General features: G+C 38.7%; 1 protein-coding gene across 3 annotated transcripts in view; it reads right to left on the bottom strand.

Annotated features, from left to right (window-relative positions):
* Window positions 1-14,503, bottom strand: part of otud7a (OTU deubiquitinase 7A) — a 137,958-nt gene that overhangs the window by 74,026 nt on the left and 49,429 nt on the right. For all 3 annotated transcript variants that reach the window (XM_012970864.3, XM_004917921.4, XM_004917925.4), the window contains exons 2-3: window positions 14,206-14,314; window positions 943-1,073 (exon numbers count right to left, since the gene is read on the bottom strand). The gene's annotated coding sequence lies outside the window, so the exon portion shown is untranslated. The remainder of the gene's footprint in view (window positions 1-942; window positions 1,074-14,205; window positions 14,315-14,503) is intronic.

Here is a 14,503-nt window from a genome sequence, read left to right as displayed (position 1 = left end):
AAACAGTTCAACACTGTCACAGGTTTAAAAATGGCTCCTCTGGGACAAAATCAGAGCTGTTCCATTTAGTGGAGGATGCACATTGTCCTTTATGGTTGAATGACCACTGAAGGGTCAGCCGACTTGACTTATCTGATTTATTTTTTCATTATTGACCCCTGTAGGAATGTCTATTCTGAATGTACACAGTTATGTTAATTAATAAAATGTTTGGTTTTTTTTGCCACAAGTCTCAAAGATTCTATGCATTAACGGCACTTATAACTGGCACATATAAAATGATACAGTGGAAGCTTTTTATAACCACTGTGTTCCTGGATTTTATTACAAAAATACATTTCTTACTGTGTGTAGCATTTTATATCTTATACCAGGCAACTTTGTCTGTTATAGTGCATCTTTGTCTGTTAAGTTGCATTATTGCCATACTGTGTTTGGAAATCATGTTTTTGGCACAAACAGGAAAATATATGCCCACTGTGCTTGCCAAATGATACAGCTTAAAATTCTGGAGTCTACTACAGCTAATTTGCAGCTCCCACTGTAATAAACTGCCATCACCTTTAGCAAAGTGAATCTGATAAATTCACTTAAGCATGGAATGCCCCTCTTAATGCTTCACTTTAAGCTGTATGAACTGAAGACTAATCATCAAAACTAAAGGAAACAACACAAGCTCCATTCTTCAACACAATAACAGTCACTGATAGAAACTGATCTCTCAACCAAACCAGTAACCCATGCACCCATGATATAAACCTGTAAAACGCTGCCCTGCCCGTTTCAACCTAGATCCGATAATATCAGACTTCTAATGCATACATTAAAGGAATTACAGCACATGTTAACAAATAAAATAACAGGGTCCTTGGTATTTAGTCACACTAACAATGACTAACTTTACAGCTGCATAACAATACTAATTATGTAGTCTGCACTTACCTTTATTAGAACTATGGTTGCATTAAGAACTGTTCCAATTTGGTAATATTCTGTGTAGCTGCATTCTGAGGCCCATGGTTTGTAGAATTTTTCTTTTCAAGCACAAGGAATTAGAAAGCTTCTGGAGATATCTAAGGGACAGAAAAATAAATAAATGTATGCCTTCCATATAAATACTAATATATATAATAGTTTCAATGTGTGCAGTCAATATAAACTGTTTATAAACAGTATAAATATAAATTGTTTAAATAATAATGTAAGCAGGTACCTCTTCTTTCACTTACCCCTAATTTCGTGCCATTTGCCCCCCCTCCCGTGGGTGCATGCTCAAGCGAGAGCGGGGGGGGGGGGGGCACTGGAAGATGATAAGTTAACCCAGTTCAAAAACATATGAGACTGGGGTCTGGGTGGTGATCTGAATCAAGGCATAGTATTTAGCGACTGCCCCAATTTTTATGTTGTTCTCATGAACAATCAGCTAAGACCTGATAGTATAATCAGTCAAATGTTGGAGCCTGAGACCTTTTATTTTCGGTCAAAAAACTGAAATTCACTGCAATACAGATACTGTATGCCCCATAAATGACAGGATTATGTGTGTGTAAAACAACAATGTTCACTGTGTATCAGTGAATATCCTTTATATTTTATTTTACTGTACACAGCCACTGTAAAAAATTTACAACAATTCATAAAGCACAAGAAATTAATATCATTCAGTAAATCCAAAATAGGCAAAAGACGTAATGAATATTAAAACACTTTATTCTATTCTAATGTAAAAGGAAATGGTGATAACAAGATCAAATAATGACAAAGTTACATCCTAATTCTTTTATGAGAATTGGCTCATTAGCTTTATTAAGTTTAGTCTTTACTTACCGTAGTAGTTAAGTACTTTTTTAGTTTACAATTTACAACCAACAATCAATAATCAGTCGACACATAACTGTGTACTGCAAGCGCAGCCTTACTTATACATTATTGGTCAAACATGGACCATGATGTTCAATTCTGACTTTATGTGCAACCTTGAAAAATATCAAAAATGTATTTTCTTTAATAATAGGCAAATATGTTTTTTTCCCACTGAGATATACATAAAGCAGGCTGTAATGGTGCTTTTGGATGAACATGGTATAATGCAACATGTCATTTGTTCATCATAACAGAGATCTTTATCTACAGCATATATCATCACTAAGCCAAAATATGCTATTAAAGTCAGGTTCATTTGTAGGTTTATGACTTTAATACATTTTGTTTGTTTTACAAACAAGAAGGCTTTCACAGTTGATAACCCAATAGCATCAGGTACTGCAGAGCAATACATAGGCCACTTTTATGTACTAAATAATGATAGATGCAAGAACCTCCTGAGCTTATATGCATAGAAATGTTCACTTCAAAAATGTTACTGAGAACTAAAGCTTAATAAAAGACGTAGGCTAGAAATAACGCGCATAATGTCAAAGGCTTCTGTACCAGCCCAAGGCAACCCAGCCCTTTAGCAGGGAAGATCTGTGCCCCCAAAGATTCCCCCAGTAGCTCCCCATCTTCTTTTCTGCTGAGTCACTACTGCTTACTAACAGGCTGGTGGCTGGTTGAATCAACTTGCTTTCATTTCAACTAAAAAGGGATAAGTATTCTTTACTAACTTTATCAAAACCATTGTGTTTTTTTTAACTGTTGGGTTTTATTTATTTTTTTCATAAGTAATTGTTGTTTTTGGAGCTAATTTACAAAGTTTGTGGGATCCATAGGCTTACAGCAGGTTACATTCCCTTGTAATTACCCTCAGCTTGAGGAGGGTGGGGTTTGATTAGTTCACCTTTACAGACTGCATAAATAGAACCACAGGCACTCTAGTGGAGCTTGCTCTGGTGATAGGTGCTCTGTAAGTGATTGCTCTTGAAGTGGGGGTTCTGTAAGTGGAGTTATAAACTCAGGGAGTTAAACACTAAGGGAGTTAAAAACAAGGTATTTACTACAAGTCCTTACACCTTTTTTTTTTTGTTTGTTTAACTGTTCTTGTAACTGGGAGAATGAGTTGTAGCAACATTGAAGGTCTGACACAGTGCACAGCCTGCCACATGTATGCAGTTGTGGAACAACAGTTACAAAGTGCATACCTCTGTTGTGGATGTGAGCGAATTGCCACTTTAGAGGCTCGCGTTAGAGTCCTAGAGGAACACGTCGCAACACTGCGTTCAATCAACAATCTTGAGAGGGGTCTCTTGTTAACTGAACAAGAACTAGTGGGGTCAGATAGTAGGGGGGGAGGGGAACAGCAAAAGGATGATAGGGCAGTAAGCTGGGTGACAGTTAGAAGATCTAGTGTGGGGAAAAGGAAAAGGGAGGCTGCTCCAGGGTTTGCGCATCCCAACAGATTTGCCAGATTGTGTGAAGAAGATGGGAGTGTGAACTCTGGATTGGCGGTTCTAGGTGAGGCTGATCTCTCTAACAGCCGGGAGACCAGTTTCACTAGTAGTGGTGGGGAGGAGAGCAGAGCTAGGACTAAACAGATGGTGGTTATAGGGGATTCGATCATTAGGAAAGTGGACAGGGTAATCTGTCAAGCGGATCGCTTCAACCGGACAGTTTGCTGTCTTCCTGTTGCCAGGGTTCGGCATGTGGTTGATCGGGTTGACACATTATTGGGAGGGGCTGGGCATGACCCGGCTGTCTTGGTACATATCGGTACTAACGACAAAATGAACGGTAGGTGGGGGACTTTAAAGAGTGAGTTCAGGGATCTAGGCTCTAAGATTAGGCAAAGGTCCTCCAATGTAATTTTTTCGGAAATTTTGCCGGTGCCGCGTGCAAGTTTAGGGAGACAGCGGGAGCTTAGGGAGCTAAATGCGTGGCTAAAGTCTTGGTGTAGGAAGGAAGGGTTTGGGTTCCTAGAGCACTGGGCTGACTTTTCCTTGGGGTACAATCTATACAGCCCTGACGGATTGCACCTCAATGGAAGGGGGTCTGCTGTGCTAGGGGAGAGAATGGTTAAGAGGTTGGAGGAGTGTTTAAACTAGACAAGGGGGGGGTGGGTGAGCTAGAATTCCATGGGAAAATTAGTGTAGACGGGGTAGGGGGACTAGCAAAGGGTTGTGGGGGAGGAGTGAGGGGGGCATATAGTTTATCAGATAAGGAGCTTCCGTTACAAGGAAAGCAGTCTCAAAATTGCCTTAGCTCTAATTCTCCCTTAGCTAATGTAAACATCAGAGGGAGAAGTAAAAATCTCCGCTGCATGCTGGCTAATGCGCGTAGCTTGTCGGGTAAATTAGGGGAGCTGCAAGCTATTGCATGTATTGAAAATTATGATTTAATAGGTATCACTGAGACCTGGTGGGATGATAAATGCGACTGGGCTGCGAATTTAAATGGTTATACACTTTTTAGGAGGGACAGAGAGATTAAAAAGGGTGGAGGGGTTTGTCTTTACGTAAAGTCAGACTTAAAGCCATGTAATAAAGACATTACCAATGAAAACGTCGAATCTCTTTGGGTAGAAATTTCTGTAGGGCTGAAGGTCACAAAGAAAATGATCATTGGTGTATGCTATAAACCACCCCGTATAGATGAGGGGGATGAGGCCCAGCTATTGTTGCAAATGGAGGAGGCTTCAAAACTAGGTCAAGTTGTTGTTATGGGGGACTTTAATTATCCGGACATTGACTGGAGTAATGGGGTGGCTAAGTCAGAAAAAGCTAGTAGGTTTGTAAATATGCTAAATGACAACTTTTTTATTTCAGGCAGTTCAAGAACCCACTAGGAATGACGCTATTTTGGACCTGGTGATTTCTAATAATAATGAACTCATCTCTAACATTTGTGTGGGTGAGCATTTGGGGAACAGTGATCACAACATGGTCTCCTTTGAGATAATGCTGCAGAGACAGCGCTATAAGGGAGTAACTAATACGCTCAATTTTAGACGTGCAGACTTTGCCAGTATAAGGGCATCTCTGCAATGTGTCAACTGGGAAAGGCTTTTCATGGGGTTAGACACAGAAGGAAAATGGAACATCTTTAAAACATTGCTTTGTAGGTATACACAACAGTATATCCCCCTTGTAAGCAAGGAGAGGCATCGCAAAGCAAAACCTTTATGGCTGAATAAAAGTGTTATTGTCGAGGTTGGTAAGAAAAAACGTGCTTTTAGGGCATTCAAGTTAGCTGGGACAGCAGAAACTTTCATCAGGTACAAGGAAGCAAATAAAGCATGCAAAAAAGCTATCAAGCAAGCTAAAATAGAAATGGAAAAGGATATTGCAGCTAGGAGTAAAAAGAATCCTAAATTATTTTTTAATTATGTGAATAGTAAAAAAATGAAGCAAGAAGGGGTGGGAACTTTATTATCACGGGGGGGTAAGTTGGTTGATGAGAATGGGGAAAAAGCTGAAATTTTGAACTCTTATTTTTCATCTGTCTATACATCTGAGGAGCCAGATAATGAAGGCTTCCCTTGTAATATGCCCAGTTCTAGTAATTTAGCTACTGGCGCATGGGTCACTCGGGAGGAAATTCAAAAGAGACTTGAACATGTAAAGGTAAACAAAGGTCCAGGGCCGGATGGGATTCATCCCAGGGTATTAAATGAGCTGAGCGCTGTGATTGCCAAACCTCTTCACTTAATTTTTCAGGATTCATTGAGGTCTGGCATGGTGCCAAGAGACTGGCGGATTGCTAATGTGGTGCCGTTATTTAAAAAGGGATCCCGTTCTCAGCCTGAAAACTATAGGCCTGTTAGTCTGACATCAGTAGTAGGAAAACTTTTGGAAGGGGTAATAAGGGATAGGGTACTTGAATACATTGCAGTTCACAATACTATTAGTTTGTGCCAGCATGGTTTTATGCGTAACAGATCTTGCCAGACTAATTTAGTCGCCTTTTATGAGGAGGTGAGCAGGAACCTCGATGCTGGAATGGCAGTTGATGTCATCTACTTGGACTTTGCTAAAGCGTTTGATACAGTACCTCACAGAAGGTTAATGATCAAATTAAGGAATATTGGCCTAGAACATAATATTTGTAATTGGATAGAGAACTGGCTGAAGGATAGATTACAAAGAGTGGTTGTAAATGGAACATTTTCTAATTGGACCAGTGTGGTTAGTGGAGTACCGCAGGGGTCAGTCCTTGGGCCTTTGCTTTTTAACTTGTTTATTAATGACCTGGAGGTGGGCATAGACAGTACTGTTTCTATTTTTGCTGATGACACTAAATTGTGCAAAACTATAAGTTCCATGCAGGATGCTGCTGCTTTGCAGAGCGATTTGACAAAATTAGATAACTGGGCAGCAAACTGGAAAATGAGGTTCAATGTTGATAAGTGCAAAGTTATGCACTTTGGTAGAAATAATATAAACGCAAACTATCTACTGAATGGTAGTGTGTTGGGGGTTTCCTTAATGGAGAAGGATCTAGGGGTTTTTGTTGATAACAAGTTGTCTAATGCCAGGCAGTGTCATTCTGTGGCTACTAAAGCAAATAAAGTGCTGTCTTGTATAAAAAAGGGCATTGACTCAAGGGATGAGAACATAATTTTGCCCCTTTATAGGTCCCTGGTAAGGCCTCACCTTGAGTATGCAGTGCAGTTTTGGGCTCCAGTCCTTAAGAAGGATATTAATGAGCTGGAGAGAGTGCAGAGACGTGCGACTAAACTGGTTAAGGGGATGGAAGATTTTAACTATGAGGTGAGACTGTCAAGGTTGGGGTTGTTTTCTCTGGAAAAGAGGCGCTTGCGAGGGGACATGATTACTCTGTACAAGTACATTAGAGGGGATTATAGGCAGTTGGGGGATGTTCTTTTTTCCCATAAAAACAATCAGCGCACCAGAGGTCACCCCTTTAGATTAGAGGAAAGGAGCTTCCATTTGAAGCAGTGTAGGTGGTTTTTCACGGTGAGGGCAGTGAGGTTATGGAATGCCCTTCCTAGTGATGTGGTAATGGCAGATTCTGTTAATGCCTTTAAGAGGGGCCTGGATGAGTTCTTGATCAATCAGAATATCCAAGGCTATTGTGATACTAATATCTACAGTTAGTACTAGTGGTTGTATATATAGTGTATGTATGTGAGTGTATAGATTGGTAGGTGTGGGTTAGGTGTGCTGGGTTTACTTGGATGGGTTGAACTTGATGGACACTGGTCTTTTTTCAACCCTATGTAACTATGTAACTACACATGCTCTGTGCTGTCACTTACTGAGCTTAGGGGCCAGTGCACAATATACTGTATATACAAAAATAAACGTCACAGTATTAGGCTAAAATAATACATACTATTAGTACATGGCAGTGCAATTAGCATCAAAATTTAATAATCAGCCCACTACCATCAGCTTCTATTACAGGTAAATCTTATTTTCTGCTTGATAGTTTGCAACATCCCCTAAGCTTAGCTTCACAACAACTGCCCAGAGCACATTGAGCATGTACAGTGTCACTGACACTTCAAACACAATTCAAGATGGGGAGACCTGTTACAGCTGTAAAGACCAGAATCTTGACTACTATAAATATTTTCTAATGCAAGTGAACACTGGTCAGATTTGTTTTTAGTGATACTTAGTGATAATTCCTATCATTGACAGGAATATGTCACTTTAAGGTCTTCTTAATTTGGTCCAAGTTCTCTGCTTTATAGTAATAAGCTCAAGTCTGCTTCTAGAATCACTAATCTAATTACTGAAGAAAAATTGTCACTTTTCGTTCCGGAGTATGATTTAGGAATAGATATGCTCCCCCTCTAAACACACATCAGAAATTGAAGACAAGGCACACATTTATAACAAAAAACAAAGGGGAAGGAACAAGGGCAAGAGAAAACAAAAGACAGCCAATGGGGTGCAAGAGAGAGAGAGATAGAGGAAAAGAAAAAAGAAAATGTTCTAAATAAAGGCAGTAAGAGAACAGAAGGAAAGAGATATGGCAGACACTGTATGGCAGAATATGAAAGCAGACTTGGTTAAAGAAAAACAGCTAAACGTGAAAAACAGGGAACAAGGTGACAGAAAGAGGGAACAAAAAATTAAAGATCAGTACAGAAAAAGGGGAAAGTCAGAGAGAAAGCAAAGGTATAATACAGGTACATGGAAAGGAAGTACAAATAAACTAATATTACAGCAAACACAAAAAGTAAAATTATATTTTATTAACACATTCCATGTTCATCAAACTTGTGACAATTAACTAATATATAGTATATATACTTATTATATGCTATTTTATTTGGTTTGCACCTCGCTAGAAATGAAATAAACTTTTAAAATGTAGCTCCTCCATCTTTGCATTTTGAAAATCTGTGACTGTTGCTTTTTTGAACGATATTAAAATATTATAAATATTTCTGCATGTTTGTACAGGTATAGGACCTGTTAACCAGAATGCTCAGGGCCTGGGGTTTTATGGATAAGGGGTCTTTCCGTAATTTGGATCTCCATACTTTGTCTACTAAAAAATAATTTAAACATTAAATGAACCCGATAGGATTGTTTTGTATGCAAAAAGGTTTAATTAGATGTCAGTTGATATGAACTACAAGGCTCTGTCTTATAATTACAGAGAAAAAGGAAATCATTTTAAAACATTGGAATTATTGGCTTAAAATGGAGTCTATGGGAGAAGGTCTTCCTGTAATTCAGAGCTTTCTGAATAACAGGTTTCCAGATAAAAGATCCTATACATGTAATGGCGTGCACAACAGGTACACTTGAACACATTATAAAATAAATTTAAGCAGTGGCAGTCAAATTATGTTGTTTACATTTTATCATGCAGAACATTCCCATCCCAGTGCAACTGCAGGTACACTATTAATTTAATAGATAAGCCATCTGTGTATCATATTAAAAAGTCTTATAATCATAGCAATCAACCTCAGTAGCCTCTAGCAAACTAAAATGATTCCCTATTTAGAATCTAGCTAATGATCATTTAGGTGCTAATTATCATTTCTTGGCAGAAATTAAATAGATGACAAGAAATTGTGGGGGGGGAAACTGTTTTGCTATCCACAGAGTGGGGTACAGAGCCCATTCCCAGTGCATCGCCAATGAGTTTGCTGGCAGTGCTATACAAATCAATCACAAGGCTGCTGTAACACTGTAGAATAACTCATGTACAAAGTCGTTTGCAGACATGGTACTCTCGCGCATTGTGTCTGTATGCTTTCTGCAGCACTGCACCAGTATCTGAATGAACGGCACTGCTGTTTAAAGAGGACACAGCAGCTTGTTGGCAAAGGGAAAACGGAAGCAACAACAATTGTAATGACCCATAGAGAAAGACTCTTACCGTAAATTAGCTGTTAAGAGCAATTACAGGAACAAAAAGGTACAAAGTGGCCCCTCCGGCAGCTCACCATATGCTTTAGTGCAGTGTGTGAATATACACTGAGAGTCATGATGGATTTGGAAGCAAGCTTTGCAATGAACCCAAATACCACAGCTGATATTAAGGAAAGATGTCTGGGGTTTGCATCTGAGAATAAATTGCCATTGGACCATATGTTGTGGAGACAGATACATCAGTAGTTTCTCTTAGTGCACGTGTCACAGACAAAGGGAGAAATGGACACTACATACGCAACCTGTTTACAGAGTCTTTCATTTTATATGGAAAAGAATCAAACATTAATCACTAAAACATTCAGCACACAGATCACTAATAACATCCGCAGATGTAAACAAACCCTATTGCAGCTTACATTGCAGTGCCGAAAACAACAGATTTCTGATACATAAACAGTTATGTCAAATCTAGAAGTCGACAGCTGGTTAAAATAAATAATATTGTTCAGCACAACTTTTCCTATTCTACCAACATGCACTTTCCGTTTTTACATACTGTCCCATGGAAAATGAGCACCGATGGATCCTTTCAAATTGGTTAAAAGTACAGCTATAGGAGTCATTATCTGGAAACACATTATCTAGATATCTCTGAAATACAGGAATGCCATTTCTCACAGAGTCCTTTTTGAAAAGGCAATGTTTTATTTTCCAGAGATTTGCTTTTTACAGAAGGATCCCTTCGGCATAAAACACTATAGCATTCTTTTATGACAGCAGTTGGTCTCACAAAAATGGACATAATGTGCCCTTTAGACTACTTGTGTCCAAAGTTGCTCCTTGCCTTTCCTTCTAATGGGAATCATGCAAAAGTGCACCTATTGGTGCTGGGGAACCCTGGAGCTACCACCATCTCAAACAAAATAATGCTATTTACACTTGAAGAACAAGAACAATTGTGGATTTTTGATGTATCAGTGATATGTCTCACTTCATGTCCACAGTCAAGCTGGGATTATGGAAAAAAAAAACAACATCAAAATAATATTTTGGAAAATATTAAGAAACAGTGAAAACAAAATACAGTACTTTACTGCCAACACACCAACACATAGAGCAGCATTGATTAAAGAGAAACCAAGAAACGTAGATTCTATGATGCCTTAAACACAGGGGATTAGACATAAATCACAAAGGGAATACCAACTTCTAAAACAAAGGTAGCATACATATTACCTGCTGGAGAGTAATAGTGTTACTATACTGTCTTGACAATATAAAGTGTTTCCTGAAAATGCATAAAATAGTACAGGCATAGGACCTGTTATCCAGAATGCTTAGGACCTGGGGCTTTCCAGATAAGGGATCTTTTCGGAATTTGGATCGCCATGCCTTAAGTCTACTAAAAAATAAAAACATCATTTAAACCCAATAGGATTGTTTTGCCTCCAATAAGGATTAATTATATCTTAGTTGGGATCAAGTACAAGGTTATGTTTTATTATTACAGATAAAAAGGAATGATTTTTAAAAATTAGAATTATTTGCTTATAATAGGGTCTATGGGAGATGGCCTTTCCGTAATTTGGAGCTTTCTGGATAACAGGTTTCCGGATAAGGGATCCTATACCTGTACAACATACATGTTACCTGTGGTAATATTGTTTTTTCGATAAAAAGTTTTATTTGCTAACAGAAAAGTTATTGTTCATTTTATACATAGGTACCCATTTGCTAGTACTCCTGTGAATTTGTGGCAAACAGCAGATGTCCTATGTTGCTATAGGCTAAAGATTCTAGGCATAGTCTCTGGATCTGGATTAATTTATTTCTCTGTTATAATAAAACAGTACCTTGTACCTGAATAATTAATTCTAATTAGGGATGCACTGAATCCAGGATTCGGTTCAGGATCGGCCTTTTTCAGCAGGATGCGGCTGAATCCATGATCCTGGCCAAGCCAAGTCCAAATCCTTAAAATCACGTGAGTTTTTGTCACATAAACACAGAAGTGATAGATTTTTCACCGCTCGTTGTGCTGCGGGTTCTTTTTAACCCCTTAGTTGCTTAATTTGCATATGAAAATTATGATTCGGGTTCGGTATTCGGCCAACCCTTTCACCCAGGATTCAGAGTTCGCCTGAATCCTAAAATAGTGGATTCAGTGCATCCCTTATTCTAATTGGAGGCAAAACAATCCTATTAAGTTTATTTAATGTTTAAATTATTTTTTAGGTATGGTGATTCAAATCACTGAAAGACCCCTTATCCAGAAAACCCCAGGCCAAGCATTCTGAATAATAGGTCCCTTCCAATATGTAAAAAAACAGCATTAATGCACTGGTATTAAAAATTAGTTAAATAAAGTTTGTAATTATCTGAGGATAGTTTAGGCTTTAAAACTTGGCTATGCATTTTTATAAATGCTTTGTGGGTGCTGTTATTGAGTTTGTATTCCGTGCCAAAAGTGTTAACAAAAAAGGATCCGCATTTACCGTAAAGCTAGTTAACATATTCCATTTCTCAGAGATGGATCTGTCAGACTCAAGTCTGGCAGATTAATGTGCACTTATACATAATAAATAAAGAAAATGCACACAAGTATCTTGAATTGTTCAGTACAAAGTGTGAGCAAAAGCAGAGCTCACTAAGTTAAACAGCTATGCTTATACCCAATGAAACAAACAATAAAATACAATTTTACTGGGGAAATAGCAGGCCACTTCATATCACAATGCTATAAGGCCTCACTTGCAAACACAAGTCCAAGCACAATATTGCGCCCTTTAAAAACCTAGTTGCCACCTGTCCCATTTTAAACCAAAGGTTATGGATTTTTCTGGGGATTTCTGTTCTAGAAAACTGCCCACTGGTTGCTTTGCCATGTCCCCTGATGTTACCATCATGCCGCAATATGCGATTGTCAGGATTAAGAATCCAGCACAAATGGCTAACCGTGCCCTAAATCACTGATTTCACCTGCTTTGGTGCATGCGGTGCCAATTACAGGGTACACTGATGGAGCCACGAAATAAACATTTACTTTGAGAAGTTGTTCATTCCAATGCTCACTCTGTGGTACGCATCTACCATGCAACTGACTTGTACCTAATGAACTGCAAGCAAACGTATAAAAAGGTTACCACTCTCATCATACCATGCTAGCACCAGGCTACATGTGACAAAATTGGATAATATTGGTAAAGGGGATTTGTGCTGCTTGTATTCTTCTATCCTTTCATAGTTATTTGTTCAATTTATATTTATTTTCATTGTTAGGTGGAGAATATGCACCACAAACCAAGCACATAACACATTTCAGTAGTATCAAAGACACACAGGTAGATTGTTAAACTGGGATCAGAATAGGCTGTACTTCTATACATTGTATATTTAATGAGATTTTGTGATTTTTTGAACCCACTCTTGTTTTCAAGCTGCTGTTCTAAATGGCTTTTTTACTCGTGCACTTTTCTGACTAAGCAGTTTGCAGTGCCCTACCGACACACAGCATGGCTGAGTTGTTTCTAGTAAGAAAACATGTTAGGTTGAGGAAGCACACTAATAATTTATACCTCAAAATAAAACCTCTTAGTGAAACAAATGATCAAACATCCATTACAGTCTGTAATGTCTTATTTTATTATGTATGCATACCTCCCAAAGGTCCTGATTTAGGGTAAATCACTGACAGAGGGACAGAGGTATCTGGGCATAAATACACATTGGCCGGTGGACCAGGGGCATAGCATTTTACTTTTTAAAATATAAATGTTTATGGTTTTTTTAAATGGTATATCCTACATCTGACATATCACAAGGCATTAAATTCCATACATTTGCTGCAACAACACTTTCCATAGTATTTTGGATAATGGATTTCCAGATAATGTAATGTAAACCCTTATAAGCAACTATGAGATCCATGTAATGCAACAGAACTGGGGTTTGCTTGATAAGGGAGCTTTGACTTTCTGTTATCGGGAAAACCATACCACGAGACATCTAAAGCAATCCATAGGATACCAGATACTGTATTGTTATTACAGAGACAAAGTAAATCATTAAATAACGTGCCAGAGACATGCAGCTCTCTCCTCTCTCCCCTCTCCTGCTCCCCCTCCCTCAAGACTGCTAAGAACTTACCCCCCGCCTTAGGAATGTGAATCTGAGCCAATCTGCACAAATGGGTTCTGTCCAATTCAACTCAACAGGAACAGTCTTCCTGCTTTTGAGACTGAGCAGTTCCCACAACCACTCTGCAGACTTTCATAACATGGGTGCCTGAACGCACTACCCAAACCTGCAGTTCATTTAATTGTTCAGATCATCCAAAACTTAATTGAACAAGGGCAGCTCTCTTATGTTTATTTCCTCAAGTCCTTCAGAACCAGACACACTAGTTACTGGCACTGTTTACACCTTCCCGGGATAAGAGGACTTTTCCTTTAACCCACAGCCATACACACTGTCAGCATAAACACTGATACTGTTGATTACACCACCACCTAATATCCACTTGTGTTTCCACTTAAAAAAGGTGCCATTTTTAAACAGAGAATGCATAGTTTTGTGAGTGTGCTCCTTCCTTTTCACTCCCATGATTCCTTTAATCATGGGCCACTATATATTAGAGATGCCAAACTGACACAGTAGAAGTATGTGCTGCATGCAGGGACCCCCTTCTAGTCATCCCTGTAACATACCATTTTTACCAGCTGCTGCAGATATATGTACACACATGCAATGCACAATACAGGTACATTTAAATAATCTCTGTGAGTGTCAAAGACTGACTGCTTCAGACACATGCAGTAAGGAACTTGCTCTGTCAGGGAGGCTTCTGGTTAACAATGTTTACAGAAAAAGCTTTAATTTGGAGAATAGGTAACTAAGGCTTCTAAGCAGGTAATTCAGTGAAAATGCTGAATAATACACTGGAAAGCAAAGAAACACCAACACTACTCACTTTTATTCGCTTCTGTCAGCGTAGCCAATTCCAGACATTGCTGCTGATTATGCTCAGAGGAGCAGAAGTACTGACTCCCATCCAACTACTGTTTTGAAGACTGTCTGCCCTGCAAAACAAGGGAAAACAATTTTAAGAAAACCAGATGCTACTGTGGAGAGAAGTGAATTACATATTCACAAAATATGTGTGAAAAGTAAAAATAGAGCAGCCAACCTCTCACATACAGGCTGAAAATAGCAAATGATTGCAAAAGTGGCATGGATGGTGGGTGGAAGAAAATAAAGGTTATGACACA

This window comes from Xenopus tropicalis, chromosome 3 (genome assembly GCF_000004195.4).
Source record: "Xenopus tropicalis strain Nigerian chromosome 3, UCB_Xtro_10.0, whole genome shotgun sequence".
NCBI lineage: Eukaryota > Metazoa > Chordata > Amphibia > Anura > Pipidae > Xenopus > Xenopus tropicalis.
Note: the sequence above shows the minus strand (reverse complement) of the source record. Positions and strands in the feature narration are given on the sequence as shown.